This window comes from Peromyscus maniculatus, chromosome 3, assembly GCF_049852395.1.
Source record: "Peromyscus maniculatus bairdii isolate BWxNUB_F1_BW_parent chromosome 3, HU_Pman_BW_mat_3.1, whole genome shotgun sequence".
Lineage (NCBI taxonomy): Eukaryota > Metazoa > Chordata > Mammalia > Rodentia > Cricetidae > Peromyscus > Peromyscus maniculatus.
In genome coordinates, this window is record NC_134854.1 from 162,104,162 (window position 1) to 162,119,836 (window position 15,675).

At 37.7% G+C, this 15,675-nt stretch overlaps 1 protein-coding gene across 10 annotated transcripts in view; it reads left to right on the forward strand.

The window, feature by feature from the left end:
* Positions 1-15,675, forward strand: part of Slco1b3 (solute carrier organic anion transporter family member 1B3) — a 79,841-nt gene that overhangs the window by 20,079 nt on the left and 44,087 nt on the right. For 2 of the 10 annotated variants that reach the window (XM_076568193.1, XM_076568194.1), the window contains exon 3: positions 1,696-1,762. The exons of the other annotated variants lie outside the window; for them this stretch is intronic. The gene's annotated coding sequence lies outside the window, so the exon portion shown is untranslated. The remainder of the gene's footprint in view (positions 1-1,695; positions 1,763-15,675) is intronic. 10 annotated transcript variants of the gene reach the window in all.

Here is a 15,675-nt window from a genome sequence, read left to right on the forward strand (position 1 = left end):
ATTATGAATAAAATTGCTATACACATCTGTGTTCAGGGTGTTTGTTTGTTTTTATTTTTATTTTATTTTTTTTACTGCCCTTGACTAAATGTCAAAATGTGATTGTGGAATTCTATGGTGACAGTGTTAGTTTTTTGAGGCATAATTTAGTCATCTTCTAAAGCAGCTATCTTGATTATTGTTGTGTGACACTATTCTCAGCAAGACATGAACAAATGTCCAGTTACTCCAGATAGGGAACCAACATGTCAAAGTACAGATTCCCACAAAGTACAACTTAGTGAACCATGAATTTTATTGTTTTTTTTTTAACATGAATATGGGTGAGGAGTCACTTACAGTAGCAGAAATGACTCAAAGACAGCTGTATCACCAAAGCACACTCTAGAATGTGACAGTAGATAAGGCTATCTCCCCCAAAAGTGGGAGGGGTAGTATGTTCAGGACTTTTCTGGGGAAGCTTAGAAAAAGTACTCCTGGGAGAAGGCATAAATGATCCATAAGAACTTTTCCATCAATCCAATATTGCCAAATTGTACAAATATTAAAAGTCCCCCAAGTATACAACTGGCGGAGATGAAAACCAAAGGTGGCACAGCTGTCATCATGTGGCACAGCTTTGCTGGATCTTTGTCAAGCTGCTGTGCTGGCCTTGTGACTGTTGTCATTCTCATCAGATAGGCTGTGCTCCTGAGAGTTCACATCTTCAACCACAAGCATGAAGCAGAGAGTCAAGCTGGAAGTAGGGCTACATCATAAGCTCTCAAAACCCATCCCCAGTGACTTCCTTCCTCTACCAAAACTGCACCTCCTAAGCCTTCCCAAATATCACCATCAACTGTTGACCAAGTGTTGAAATAACTAAGAGCGTGGGAGAGAGTTCTCATTCAAGGCACCCTACTAAGCAATTTTAAGAGGCTGTTTTTGTTCGGGTTTGATTTGCTCTTTTGTTTATTTTAAGCAGATATACCTTTGACGAGTTCATTCTCCTTGTGTGATGCTTCTCATTCTCCTGAGAGTGTCATTTATACAGCAGAGGTTCTTGGTCATAATGGAATGTAACCAATCAATTATACCTTCATGATTATACCCATCAAATTGCATCTTAAAAGGCATCATCAATTCAGAGGGCCTGATCCAGTTGTGGGCCCCTCAGCCTTTGGTTCATAGTTCATGTGTTTCCATCTGTTTGGCTATTTGTCCCTGTGCTTTATCCAACCTTAGTTTCAACAATTCTTACTCATATAAACCCTCCTCTTTCTTGCTAATTAGACTCCCAGAGCTCCACTCAGGGCCTAGCCGTGGATCTCTGCATCTAGATTCCTCAGTCCTTGGATGGGGTTTCTGGCACGACTATTAGGGTGTTTGGCCATACCATCACCAGAGTAGGTCAGTTCTAGCTGTCTCTCGACCATTGCCAGGAGTCTATTGTGGGGGTATCTTTGTGGATTTCTGTGGACCTCTCTAGCACTTTGCTTCTTCCTATTCTCATGTGGTCTCCATTTACCATGGTCTCCTATTCCTTGTTCTCCCTGTCTGTTCTTGATCCAGCTGGGATCTCCCACTCCCACAGGCTCTTTCCGTCAACCCTCGCCCTTCATTACTCCCACTCATGTCCAGGTTGTTCATGTAGATCTCAGCCATTTCTCTGTCATTGGGTGATCCTCGTGTTTTTCTTGGGGTCCTGTTTTCCAGGTAGCCTCCCTGGTGATGTGAGTAGCAGTCCAGTCATCCTTGTTCCACATCTAGTATCCTCCTATGAGTGAGTACATACCATATTTGTCTTTCTGAGTCTGGATTACCTCACTCAGGATGATTTTTTCTAGATCCATCCATTTGCCTGCAAACCTCATGATGACATTGTTTTTCTCTGCTGAGTAGTATTCCATTGTGTATATGTGCCACAATTTATTTATCCATTCTTCAGTTGAAGGGCATCTAGGTTGTTTCCAGGTTTTGGTTATTACAAACAATGCTGATATGAACATAGCTGAGCAAGTGTTCTTGTGGTATGATTGAGCATTTCTTGTGTATATGCCCAAGAGTGGTATAGCTGGATCTTGGGGGAGATTGATTCCCAATTTTCCAAGAAAGCACCATACTGATTTCTAAAATGGTTGTACAATCTTGCATTCCCAAGTCCTTGGGGGAGGCTTTGCCCTGGAGAAGGTGGGAATGGGGGGTGGGCTGGGGGGAAAGGGAGGGGGCAGGAGGAAGGAGAACAAGGGAATCCGTGGCTGATATGTAGATCTGAATGGTATTGTAAAATAAAATAAAAGGAAAAAAAAGGCATCATCAAATCTCAGAAGGTGTAGGCTTTCTCCAGAGTCACCTCTGTGGGAAATATTGTTTGTACTCTTCATTTAAGTCTGTGGTCCATTCTGAGTTAATTGTTGTGAAAGGATTTAAAATATCTTTTCCCAATTACTTTTCCTTTGTTCCTCTGTCAGTTTCTGTGTGTCTATTTCTGAGCTCTCTATTTTGTCTCTTTGATCCATTTCTCCATTCTTCCACTAATACAAATTGCCTGGTTGTTGTAGATTTATAGTCAGCCTTGAAGTCAGGTACTGACAGTCCTCAAAATTTATCTTCCTTCAAATATTGCATTCCTCATTCTGAGTCTTTTGTCTCTCATATAAACTTTAAAATTGCTTTGTTGATACCTACTAAATTATTTGCTGGGTTCAATTGACAGTTCATTAGCTGTATATGTGAAGCTGAGACGAACTGACATGTCAACACTTAGTTTTTCCGTGCACGAACATGGAAGAGCTTCCATTTGCTTTGTAAATTTTCTCTCATTTGAAATTTGTACTTTTCATCAGACTTCATTAAATTTTCATAAAATCACTTAACTTTCAGAGATGCTAATTAAAAATAATAAGCTTTTTTTTATTTCAAATGTCACTGTTCAGTGCTGATACGTTGGAAAATAATGACTTATGTATAAACTCTTCCTATGATTACTTCTCAGTTCTATTTATTTCCTTAGCAATTCTTCGAAATGGTTTGTAAGAATCATCATGTCATTTAAAAAAACAGCATCCTCCTTCTTCCTTCATCTTACAACTATTATTTCTCTTCTTGTCTTATTGCATTATCCAAGACTTCCAGTAAAAATGTTGACAAGCAGTGGTAAGACTGGGTTCCTACTGTGTTACTGACCTAGTGGAGAAGCTCCTACTGTCTTATTATTAGCGGGTGTAAGATTTTAGTGCATAATTTTTTATCAAGTTAAGTAATTTCCTCTCTATAACAAATTTACTATTTACATATATGCATACAAATGTTCCTTTTCAGCCTGCTGATGCTAAGGGTTCATAGAATCTTCTTGCATATCTGACATAAATATTCTTTGGTCATAGTGTTTAATTATTGTTAGGTATCATTTTATTAAATTTGCTAATTATCACTAAAATTTTTTGTACTATGTCCATGAAAGATCATAGTCTGCCCTTTTTTCTTGCAATGTCTTTGTCAATTTTGGAAATGTGAGTAATGTAGTACTCATAGGATGAGAAGTGAAGTGTTCATACTGTTCCTATACTCATACAGACTAGGGAGAATTGGTACAATATTTCCCTTAGCTAGTCAGATGGCTTCACCAGTGAAATTATCTGTACCTGGTTCTTTCTATTTGGGAAGTTTATTAACTAGTAAATCAACTCTGTAAAAAGATATAGGCCTGTTCAGATTCTGCTTTGTCTCATATTCTGTGCAGATTGTGTTTTTCAAAAAAATAGGTTCATGTCACCTACATCATTAAAATTGCAAGCCCAGTGTTCATAGTTTTTCACAGTATTCCTTTTAGTTCTTTCAATGCCCGTGCTGTCTGTAGTGACAGCTCTTCTTTCCAATATTAAGTTGTATCCCTCCTCTTTTCTTCATAGTCAATCTAGTTAGAATCCTACAAATTGGATTTCAAAAGAACTGGCTCTTGCTTTTGTTAGTTTCTTCTAGTGACATCCTGTTTTCCATTTCATTGTTTCTTTTTCAATTCTTTTTCTCTGCTTACACTGAATTTAAGTTGTTCTTTTCCTCATTTCCCATCATCAGACCTTAAATATTCACACTTCTTTCATATTTGTCTTCTTTTGTAGCATATGTAGATATATTCAATGCTGTCCAGATATTGCTTTAGCTACAATCCACAGATTTTGATAAAATGTATTTTGCTTTCATTTAGTTTAAAATATTTTAATTTTTTAAAAATTTCTTCTTTGACATGTGTTGTTTAGAAGTCTGTGGCTTAACCTTCACATACTATGGCATAGTCATTTATTTATATTGTCAATTTTCACTTAATTCCATGGAGGTAGAGAAAGTTTTTTGCTTGTTTGATTTGCTATTATTTTAAACTGATTAGGGTATATTGTATGGCTCCAAATGTGAAAATCTGGTCTATACTGGTGACTTCTCACTGGGAAGTTAAGAAAAAAATGTGTATTCATAGTGCTGTTGTTGGTTACAATGACCTGTAGCTATTGATCCACCTTATTAATGATGTGTTGAGGCCAATTTTAATTTTTCTGCTTCTGTCTGCTGGATTTTCCTTTCCTCATAGTGGAGTCATCTATTTCTTTTTACCAATATACCAGTTTTTGTTTTAAGTAATTTGCTATCTTATAGACAAATACATTAATTGCTGTATATTCATTGAGAAATGACCCCTTTTCATTATATAGTGCCCTTTAAAAATCATTGACAACTGTCCTTGATTTAAAATCTGTTCAGTCTGAGTGTAGTTTAGCTATCTGTTCTCATAATGTAGAGAATACTATATATTTGTGCCAAAAGTGAGTTTATTATAGATGACTGCATGGTGTAGATGTAACCAACAATCTTATTCAATAAGAAACACAGAACCAATGCAGGGATAAAAGCCCAAGAGGTCAGAGCTAAGAGACTTACCCATTACTGCTGCAACTATCCTCTTCAGCAAAGAGACCTACTTCCTGTGTGTTTGTCTTTATATAGATTTTCTATTCTGCCTTCTCATTGGTTGTAAACCCAACCACATGACTGCCTTGTCACTGCCTGTCTGTACAGACCTCCAGGTCTTCTATGGTTGGTATTGAGATTAAAGGTCTCCATGTTGGCTTTATCCTTGAACACACAGAGATCTGTCTACCTCTGCCTCCCAAGAGCTGGCATTAAAGGTGTGTGCCGCCAACGCCCGGCTCTGCTATGACTTGCTATTAGCTCTGACCCCCAGGCAACTTTATTTATTAACATACAAATAAAATCACATTTCAGTACAAATAAAATATCACCATAGAGTGGAGTCATGTTTTCTGAATTACTGTCCTCAGATTTTCAAAGGGAACATTTGGAGAATGACAATAAAAGAGACCACATAGCTTGTATTAAAATTTACTGTATTAGCCCATGTTTTCTATCTGTTTCTGCTTTTGCTCTCCTTTCTTGCCTTAGCAGTCCTAAGTAAACCTTTTATTATAATTTAAATTTTTAAAATTCTTTTACTTTTATAAATTTTACCACAAGAAAATTTAATCTTGGGGCTGGAGAAATAGTTCAGTGTTTAAAAACATTTGCTGCTCTTTTAGAGGATGCATATTTGTTGCCATTACCCACATGGCAGCTCACAACCACCCGTAACTCTAATTCTGGGAGATTCAATGGCCTTTTCTGGACTTCGTGGCACTGCACATATGTAATCCACACTCATACATATAGATAAAACATTCACATCCCAAATAAACTAGATAGTTCATTTTTTTTTCAAGACAGGGTTTCTCTGTGTAGCTTTGCGCCTTTCCTGGAACTCACTTGGTAGCCCAGGCTGGCCTCGAACTCACAAAGATCCACCTGGCTCTGCCTCCCGAGTGCTGGGATTAAAGGCGTGCACCACCACCGCCCGGCTTAGATAGTTCATTTTTAAAAGAAAAATTTTACTCACTTGGATTAGATTATAAAATCAATAGCCTTTATATTACTTTCATTCCTTTCTTGGTTCCTTTTTAATCTAGCTCTGTGTTTCTAATGTATATTCCTCCCTCTTCCTACATAATTTCTTTTGACATCTTGCAAAGTATGTTTACTGGCAACTAATTAACTCAATTGTTGTTTCTCTGAAAAACTATTTCTTGATGGTGAAAATGAGATGATAAGGTGTGTGTGTGTGTGTGTGTGTGTGTGTGTGTGTGTGTTAAGGCTTCATTGAGCTTTGATTCTGGATTGTGGCATTTCTCAGCTATTTATTGTTTTATTTTGTTTTGCTGCCCAACATAGAGGTGGTACAGGGTGATAACTGTGAGCTGGAGTTGGGTACTTGCCTCCCATCACATAGATTTGGTTATGGCTCAGCATTTATTCGTTCCTTTATCTCATCATGAAGCTTTGCTCTCAGAGATCTTCTCCTCAAAGTAAGCCCTATTAAGAACAAAGGGATAGGTCTGGTGGTGCACATAAGCACTCCCAGTATTTAGAAGTCTGCGAGGCAGGATTGTAAGTTCAAGGTCAGCCTGGTCTATATAGCAAAACCCTGTCTCAAAAGTCCACAAACAAACAAATAAAATTCTAATTGGTACTGTTTATTTCAAAATGACTTTTTCTTTCCTCATGCAAGGATTTTCTTCCAATGTTTGCTATGAAACCTGGTCAATTTCCTAGAGAGAAAATATATAATAAGATGAGTCTTTGACAGCACTTCCTCATAGACACAGCAAGGATGTAGAAAGGGTAGGGTATGGCAGACAACACAAAGATTTTCTAATCACCACCTTGTTGTTGTGTGCCTTCAGCAACTCAATTACAGTTGAGGTTGTCTGCCCAGACAACAGCTCCTATTTGTCTTGGGTTTCTACTTTGACAAACTGTAACTCTCCATGTTTATGGCCCTCTTCTCCAATCCCAGAGAGTGAGCCTAGTTTTTCGTGTGTCCTCATGTCTTGGGAACCCATGATAAGTCAGTTTTTCCATTCTTTTCCTTATTGTTAGGATAGGGTGGGAACTTCTTCCACCCAGAAGTAGACTCCACATAGCCAAACATTTTACACTTATGTTCACAGTCAATATCTTATCAATTCTAGACTTACTCTTAAATTTTTACTATGATTTCATTAGTGTGCAAGTAGGCATCTTCTTTTTACATATATGAATATTTTCTTAGTCTCTTTTTGCTAAATTTAAACATAATATTGTTGTAATAGATGGTGTAGTGTCTTCCTTTTGAAAATTTCTAAAATTTCCTGATCTGTTGTTATATCATCGATCATCTATTTGAAACAATTGCACATGTTTTGAAGTGTTGGATACAGAATTCTATGTCCAAGAGATCAGCTTTATTCCTAATGTTCCTCATGTCTGCCGTATCTCAGCAAGACTTGCACAACGGCCTCTACTGGAGCTGACAGAGACGTCACAATTCCTTTGCTGAGAGTAGACCTATTAATTCTCTAAATTTTTTGAAGTCACTGAGTGAATTATGGCTATTTTTATTTTCTAGGCTGGTGTATATGTATATATGTATTGGAAAGCAGATTTCTTCTCTGCACCTAATGATGCTTTGTAAGTCTATTTAGCCTGAATATCTTACAAAGCTTTTAAAAATATTTAAATTATTTATTTTCATATGTATGGATATTTTGTATGTACACGCGGTGCCTCAGAAGTGTCCTCTTCTGAGAGGACATTGTATCTCCGAGAATTGGAGTTATAGATGATTGTGAGCCACCATGTGGGTGCTGGAAACTGAACTCAGATCCCTTGGAAGAGCAGATAGTACTCTAATCACTGAGCCATCTCTATAGTCTCCTGCAAGAGCTTTTTGGTAGTTGTATTTTCTTACTCTTTAATGATGACAAAGTCACACTACTTCTGAGTATCTCTTGAGAAAACATGTCTTTCAGCTCTGTCACCCAAAGCACGGTTTTCCACTTGTACCTATTTTATAGGCTTAGTAGACATAGTTAAGTTTTTCTATGAATTGACTAGGGATGTCTTTCAGGGCGAAGACCAAGATTTTATGGACAAGAGAAGGTGAGGACCCTGAAGATGAAGAACTTTAGTCACCAATCAGCCATAGGCTGCTCTTTCCCCACTTTGCCAAACATGTTCTGGTTTGAGTTTCCTGCCTTCTGTGAGGAAGAAGCTATTCTAGGAGTATAGGAGTATCAAGGGTGTTGATTCTGGAAGGGAAGTCCCAAACATCATAAACACAAATCTCTCCTCAGCTGCTCTGCTTAGCAGAACCCTAAGGTGTTGGCATTTTATCCCACAAGCCTCTGGAACCAAAATCTAAGCAGGCAGTAGTTGCCACTAACCTCACACTGAGTAGCAGAGGCAAACATAAACTATACATCTGTACTGAATACTAAAGTACTAAATACCTGTGCATCTTAATGGAGCAAGAAGGAAGACATTTGAAGAGGAAACGAAGACCAAATCTATGGGCCTGGAGGCTTGGGAAGAAGGGAAATGTAAAGACAGGCTTATGCAGGTTTAATTTAAAAAAAAAAAAAGAGTTTCCTTTTCTCTTAAAGAACCATGTTTGTGAATGATTCAGAAAAATAATAAATCCTGTCCAGTGCAAGCATTCTGGTACACACCTAAAATCCTAGCAATTGGCAACCAGAGGCAGGACAGTTCTAAATACATGATCAGCCTAGTCTGTATAGTGAGGGCCTGTCCGTGTGTGTGTGTGTGTGTGTGTGTGTGTGTGTGTGCGCGCGCGCACGTGAGCTTTCTAAATCCTATGCAACTCTAGTATAATTTTTAACATTATATTAAATGATTGTATTAAGGAAACAATTTATGACAAAAATTCATTTTGTAAGTAAAGCTCTTAACTGTAGGAAGGCTGGGAGAGAGCTCAGCAGGAAAGGCACTGTTGAATGAAGATGTTGCTGCCATGCCTGAAGACCTGATTTAACCACAGGAGCTACTTATATATAGTAGAAGGAGAGAATGGGTTCCAGAAAGTCCTCCTCTGACTTCTGCATGTACCATGGCATGTATGCACCAACATAAACACAGCAAATACTTACTGCTTAATAACAGCATTAAAATACAATATGAAAGTGACGAGAGCCAGTGACACAGACATTGGTTAGCATGTCACCAAAGGATAAGAATTGAGACTGAGAAGACATCAAATGTAGGTGAAACTCATCACATAAAACATCCAGAAAGTAAAAGTTGCAAATATTGTGGGAAATTCTCCAAGAATTAAAGATCTTTACTTGGCTATTCACAAAATCACCCCTACCAAATCTTTCTGTAGGGTCAGATCTGCCTGCAAGATGCCTCTTTTCCCCCAATTTTTTGTACTAACACTCCACAGACAGCCCTGCAGAGCAGAAACTACAGAGTAAAATCTGCCTATGCCCTTGTCCTTGCATGGCCTTTGGTTCCCTCCAGAAACTCAGGTGTCTTCTTTCTTACAGCCTGTCCCTGATTATTTATTCTGTTCATCTATGAGCTCAGCTTTGTAAAGATTTCTTTGCTCATCTTCATTATGGCTGTCAGAATTAACCCACACATTTTATCTCCTAGGTCATTTTTTTGAAAAAAAATTGTTTTATTTATTGTATGTGCATGTATGTGAGGTGTGTGTGTGTGTGTGTGTGTGTGTGTGTGTGTGTGTGTGTGTTTTCAGAAATGCATGTTGTAGTATACATGTGAACATGAGAGGAAAACAAGAAAGTGTTGGTTGTCTCCTTCTACCATGTGGGTTCTGGGAACTGAACTCAGACCATCAGGTTTGGAAGGAAGTATCTTTACCTGCTGAGCCATATCACATTTTTATGTTACATTTAAAATGTGTACTGGCCTCCTGATGCTGAGCCTGTTTGTATCTTCCCAGATTCTTTCTATCTCTTTCTCTCTCTCTGTCTTTGTCTTCTCTGTCTCTGTCTCTCTCTGTCTCTGTCTCTCTCTGTCTCTTTCTTTCTCTTTGCTTTTCAAGTGCCCCATGCTCTCTGGTGGCCCAGAAGCTTTCACCTGCTGCCTGTTTTTCTCTAAATGCTGTTTCTTCTTTGGGTAATGGGTAAATGTCTTTGAACCCCTAAAGATTTAACTCGGATATTAATGATCACATCTATAAAAGCTTCCCCTGTGAGGGCCTCTCATAACATAGACTTATGGGACTTAGGCTGCATTACATTGTTTGCCTCTAGCTCTTTGTCCTTAGGTGGCTTTAGTTTTCTTGGGAATTTTCAGGGTTTGATCTTACTGTCCATGACCATTTGCACCATTCTGGACACTGAAGTTGAGCAAAGCAAATGCCTTAATGTCATTGCAGTTAATTTTTGTTGAGCAAATAAGTTGCCATCCATATGAAGCAGCTGAGGTGATCAAAACTGTACACGAGACTCAAGTTGAATGTGGAGCTGTCATTGGACTTCAAGCTCAGATCTCTGGCCAAAATAAATGAATAAACCCTTGCCAGGATCACAAGTAAATCGATTATCTCCTCTCGGTCCTGCCAGCTCTAGTTTAAGGTCTGATGGGTTGGGAAGGCGGCTTAGTGGGTAAAAGTGCCAACTGCTCTTCCAGAGAATGCAGGTTCCGTTTTCAGCATGCACAGGTTTGTTTTAACCATCTGTAACTCTAGTTCCAAGGGATCTCATACCATCTTATGGTCCTTGTGGGCTCTGTATGCACTTGGCATACTGGCATATGTGCAGGCAAAGAAAGCACTGATACACAGAAAGTAAAATAATTTAAAAAAACCCTGAAATCTACTGGGTGGCAGTGAAAACTTTTATTTCTATTTGAAACCTCACACACAAAAATATACTTCCCATGCTAGTCTTTCAATATGTTTTTATTAGAGATTTCAGTTCTCTTCTTTGACACTTGACTTCTATCATTCTTTCTCTAAACTTAAGTTCCACATTAAGAACAGGGTTATAGTGACCATTTCCAAATAATATAGTGAGCATAACATTATGTATACTATCATTTTGTATCTATATAAATATATCTTATACCCTCATAATATCCTGGGGGCATATCCTTGGAGAACCCTGTACCCAGTAGGTTAATGTTTGCTACCTATTTCTTCTTATAAAACTAATTTAGGGTTTTAACTGTGAAATTCAGGGTGTTGAATGTTTCTTTTAAGATTGAAATCATGAACAATACAAAGCCTTGCTCTGAACTTTTGGAAGCTACCCAAAGGTGGAACAAGACTTGTCCTTGGTTATACTTCTGTCAACATTACTAAGATATCCCTGGATTCCGAGAAGTATTTCTGATATTTTCATGAATCAGAAGCTTTCATAGTTAGGGTTTAGATGAGAATGTTCTGTGTTTCTTTGATAATCAACAAATTATCCTGTTAACACACTAATCATTTATTAGTGCAGATGTCTTTTGTAGTATCTTGCATAGAAATGTGTTTGACTAAATTAACACAGCAGTTATGCTTTTATGTCAATAAACTTATAGCAGAGACTTAAGCTATAGAAAAAATTAAAAGATGAGGATGGGGAAAGGTCAAACCTTTAAAATTTATACAATTATTACTTCTTGAAGAAATGTGGGAGAAACATACAAGTCATTAAGAATCATTAAAATACATTTTTGTTAAGTTATGAGAATGACATTATATATCATCCTTTTCCTGAACTTAAGTCCTGTGTTTTCTGGACAGATGAGCATAATACACATTTAAAGAAATATTCATTTATTTATGTTATATGCATGTGTGTGTTTAAGTATATGTCTGTGCCCCATGTGCATGCAGGTGCCCAGAAAGGCCAGAAGAGAGCATCAGATCCCCTTGGAAGTAGAATTCCAGATGATTGTAAGCAACCATGTAGGTGCTGAGAACCAAATCCCAGTCATTAGGAACAACAGCTGGTGCTGTTCTGAGTAACTTCCCCATCACATGTTAATTATTTTGAAAACTCTGTTATTTACTATGGGAATTCAAGCTGTGATGTTCTCTTAAACCATATGAGAGAGGATTAAAAAATGCATGAACACAAATCTGTATGATATATGCCTAATAAAGATAATGAAATATTGAGACTAATTTGGAGGAACCATTATCAAATTAACTCAGGGAAAATAATCTTGGAGAAAAAAAGAAAATGGTAAAGAGAAAGAAGAAAAGGAAATTGAGGTTTATACTTAAAGAGATTCACAGACAAATTGTATCTATCAGTGGGAGGACCAATAATTGTGCAACCACACATGAATTAATAAATTGATTCAAAGTATTTTTTTATTAAGAGAACAGTTTGTTGCCACTGATTAATATTGTAGGTCATCCTTTATTTTAAAAAAATGAAAAATATTGAAAACTAAGGCACACACTATTATTTTAAAGTTCGGAAATACAGCTGGGCACGATGGTACATGTATATGGTCCTTCTTTAAAGGGCTGATACTGGAGAATTACCTGAACCCAGAAATTTGAGGCCAGTGGGTAATGTAGTGAGATCCTATCTCAGGAAAGAAAGAACGGAAAAAACAAACAAAGAAAGAGAGACTGTGCAACCGACCTCAAAAGATATGAGAATTAAGCAAAGTTACCTCTGTGAAAAAATGATGCAAGTGTTCCCTGTTTGTTTATCAATATCATGTGACTGAACCACAGCCTGGGAAGAATAATTGGACTTCTGCAAGAAAAAGTGCACTTAACCACTGAACCATCTCTCCAGCAAGATTTTGTTATTTTATTCTTTGACAACTTTGTTAAGTATATTTACGGAGCCTGGGGTATTTTAACTCTCCATTTCCATCTCTCACCCCCTCCATCTATAATTCATCTTCTTCCCTATGTGCCCCTCCTACTGGAGAATCTTTCTAAGAGGGAACACAGTATCTATCCTTTGCTGACTTGATGGGTGATGTCTCTTTGTATGCTGTGAATGTGTTGCTCTGATTGATTGATAAATAAAATGCTATTTGGCCAGTAGCCAGGCAGGAAGTATAGGTGGGATAAGGAGAGAAGGAGAATTTTGGGAAGAGAAAGGCTGAATCAGGAGTCACCAGCCAGACACAGAGGAAGCAAGATATCAAGACAGAACTGAGAAAAGTACCAAGCCACGTGGCTAAACACAGAGAAGAATTATGGGTTAATTTAAGTGTAAGAGCTAGTCAATATTAAACCTGAGCTAATAGCTGAGCAGTTATAATTAAGCCTCTGTGTGTTTACTTGGGGGATGTGAATGGGAGAGATTTGTCCTGACTGCCAGCTGGCTGGGACACAAGAAAACTTCCAGCTACATGGACTGGTTCATTTAGCTTACTTATCACAATGACTTTAATGTTCATCCACATGATAGTGTGTGGTAAGATTTCCTTGTAAATGGAGGTTTCTCTCCCACCTGCCAATTCCCAAATAACCATTGAGTGCCTTATATTAATTATAAACTATTTGGTCTATGTCTCAGGCTTCTTGCTAGCTAGCTTTTTCATCTTAAATTAATCCATTTCTAATAATCTGTGTATTGCCATGTGACCATGGTGGTACCAGTCTTCTTGCATCTTGCTCCTTGGGCAGCAGGCTGACATCTGCCAAACTCCATCCTTCTCCTGTCTCTTTGCTTAGATTTCTCACCTGGCTTTAACATGCCTTGCAATAGGCCAAAGCAGCTTCTTTATTGACCAATGGTAGCAACACATATTCACAGCATACAGAAAAACCATCCCACAGCAGTTTCCTTCTTTTTTGAAACATAAACAAAAGTCTAACATGTATGTGTATACATATATGCCCATTTATTTATTCATCTGACAGTGAGATATGGATTGCTTTCTCCTCTTGGCTATTATAAACAATGCTGTTTTATGGAATCTATTGAGGTCAGAAAATGTGAGGTATACTACTCAAGGTTGTTTTGGGTTAATATACATTTGAGAGGATTTTGTACCACTCCTTCCTTCCTTCCTCCTCCCTCTTCCTACCTTCAGTCTCTGGCACTATGGTGGATATTTGTGGTGAGAGCACAGATTTTTACCTTCCTTTTCATCTTCTAGGTAAAGTCATCAATCCCCTATTGAGAACAATGTTAATAGTGGATTTATATATATGGTTTCTATATTGCATTAGCTCCTTCCTTTTTCTAGTTAGTTTCTATGTGTTAGTTACTTTCTTATAACTATGATATAACATCATGACCAAAGAAACTTTCAGGAAAAAGAACATATTTGGAGCTTACAGTTCCAGATGGTAAGAGTCTATGACCATCATGGCAAGAAGCATGACAGAGGCTGTCAACCATGGCTGCAGTAGTAGCTAAGAGTTTTGAGACACATCACGAGACAGAGAGAGTTAACTTGGAATGGCCAGGGCTTCTAAAACTTCAAGCCCAAGCCCCAGTGACACACCTCCTCCAACAAAGCCACACTTCCTAATCCTTCCACAATAGTTCCACCAAATGGGGACCAAGTATTCAAATATTTGAGTCTTAAAGTGGTCATTCTCATTCAAACCACCATACTCTATTTTTACTGTGAAAAGGTGTAGTACTTTATAAAGTAATATTTTCCTGCATTTATTGAGATAATCTCAAGGTTTTTGTTCTTTATCTGTTAATGTGGGGATTGAGACTGACTGATTTTTCATAGAATGAGTCATCCTTTCATTTGTGGTTTGAGAAACTCCCCAGCAAACAATTTTAAAAGATTAAAAGTTTCCAATCATTTACCCCTACCATAATGGAATTGAATAAGAAGTCAGTAGAGGAATAAAAGCAAGAACTTTTTTTTATAATCATTTGTTCTTTTTTAAAAAAGGATTTGTTTTTGCCCGTTTTAAAATTGTGTATATACATATGTGTCTATGTATGTGTGTATTTGAGTGTAGGTTCCTACAGAGTCTGGAAGAGAGCACCAGCTTCCCTGGAGCTGGAGATAGACAGAGCTGCACATGGCTGCTGGCATCTGAACTCAGGTCTCCTTGAAGAGCAGTACATGCACTGGGCCATCACTCCAGCCCCCATAGACTATGTGTTCTTAAATGACCAATAGATTAAGAAGAATTTCAAAATAATTTTAAAACTATTTGGAAACAAATGGAAGTAAAAACACAGTATTTCAAAGTGAATGGAGTGGAGTGGGAGCAACACATGAAAGCCAAGTTGGCTGTGCTGCTCTGTTTGCAGCGTGCTGTTGCGTTCTCCCTGCGAGCATGCTGGTAAGCATTGCTGCTTCAGTATTCCGAAGGATTGCTGGACCATAATCCTCTCTTGTGTCCTTATCAGGGTGATTGTGATGACACTGAATGTGGGAGTATTCTTTTGGCTTCACTTCTTTGAGAGGGTTTGGAAATGGTTGTTTAATTCTGTTCTAAGTGTTTGCTAGAATTCTCAGTGAAGTCATCTGGTCCTGGCTTTTCTTGGGAGGTGTTGTTATGTTCATGTGTGCTCAAACTTGCTGTTGATTATTGGGTCAGTTTTTGTAGATTGTGTGCCTCTAGGAATTTATTTCAATTTTTTGGTATATAGTCTTTCAAAGTACCTTTTACTATTCTTTTTTTATGTCTAAGTCCTAAATTATATGTTTCTTCTTTCATTTCTAATTTTAGACATTTAAGTTATCTTTCTTTTTTACTCTTTCCTTCATTTTTATAATTCTAGGTTTCGTTAATTCTTCTTTTCCTAGACCATTCTGGGGAAACATTAGGTTGTTTGAGATCTTTCTTCTTTTGGGTAACAGTCCCCAAACACAATCCACTTTCCTTTTTCCTTATTTTCA